Consider the following 1,576-nt stretch of genomic DNA (forward strand, 5'->3'; position numbering starts at 1 on the left):
ACATAGTTGCTTAGAGTTGCAGCTGAGAGGCCGGCAAGTCAAGCGGGGAACGTTGGAGTCTGCCATCACTGGAGCAAGCAAGCCTCCCTGTTCGCTTCAGCGCATGGCTGCCGGCTGCCATCTTGGCTGACAGTTAATTTGCATAAGGATATGCTGAGTAGCCAATGGGAAGGGTAGCGGTCGTACGCTAATTACCATGTTTCTCTTTTATTAGTGTAGATATACACACCGCTTTAAGGGATCAGGTATGCCTCTTTGTGGTATGTCTGAAATATGTCATAATAAAAGATGAGTAAAATAGTCCTATGTGAAATTATATGGAAAGCTGTCCATGGCATATAATAAAGTGAGATAAAGCAGGTTACCAAACAGTATGATTGCATTTATGTAAAAGTCAAATGTCATATATGCATAATCCCATCTCCATGGAGACATAGATTGTTGTCTCTTTTGTCCACAGATGTAGTCCCAGTGCCTGACAGACTGCATGGTACATAGTAGGTGCTCAATAAATATTTATGAAATAAATGAAAAAAAGTCTGAAAAAATAAACACCAAAGTGCTAAAAGTGTTTATTACTGAGGTGTAAGGTTATGAGAGGCTCCGGGCCTCTGAGGTTAACAGAGGCTTCTCCTAGGCAGCCACTTTGGAGCTGGGCCTCAGCAAGCTCATTTCTATTGTCCTAGCAGCTCGAGCAATCTTTTAAAGATGCTATTTGTAATACTTTAAACAATAAAATAAAATTAAAAAATATAAAGATGCAAATGTTATCAGACCACTCTTTGGTTTAAAACTCTTTGATTGATCTCTTACCTGCAGGATAAGCCCAGTCTCCTCCATCTGACACAGGAGGCCTTTTGTGACCTGGTCCCTGTTATTCTATTTCCTGTCATTCAGGAATATATACCACAACATTTTATTGTAGATATTTAAAAACACACAAAGGCAGAGAGAATAGTATATTCAATTTCCATGTGTCCATCAAACCAACTTCAACAATGATTAACATTTTTCAAATTTTGTTTTATTTATCTCTACCCCCCAACTGCTGCCACACACATACATACTTCCCTCTCTGGAGTATTTTAAAATAAACTTCAGTTATATTATTTTACCTGTAAATACTTCACTTTGTATCTCTAACAGATGAGGACTTACATATATAATTACTATGCAGTTATAGTACTTAACAAAATTATCAATAATTTATTTAAAAATTATTTTAATTGAATTTATTGGGGATGACATTGGTTAATAAAATTATATAGGTTTCAATACATCCTCTGTATATTGTATTGTATATTCACTGCCCAAGGCCCAGTCTCCTTTCATCACCATTTATCCCCCTTTTACCCTTTCCTACTCCCCTCCACTCCCCTGGTAATCACCATGCTGTTGTCTGTGTCTATTAGTTTTTTTTCTTAATCCCTTCACCTATTTCAGTGGTTCTCAACCTTGGCTGAACATTAGAATCACCTGGGAATCTTTTTTAAAATCCTGATTTCTGGGCCTCATCCTCTGGAAATTCTGTTTCTTTGTTACTAATGTTGTGGCCCCACCCCATAAAAAAGAAACA

This window comes from Myotis brandtii, unplaced genomic scaffold, assembly GCF_000412655.1.
Source record: "Myotis brandtii unplaced genomic scaffold, ASM41265v1 scaffold903, whole genome shotgun sequence".
Taxonomy (NCBI): Eukaryota; Metazoa; Chordata; class Mammalia; order Chiroptera; family Vespertilionidae; genus Myotis; species Myotis brandtii.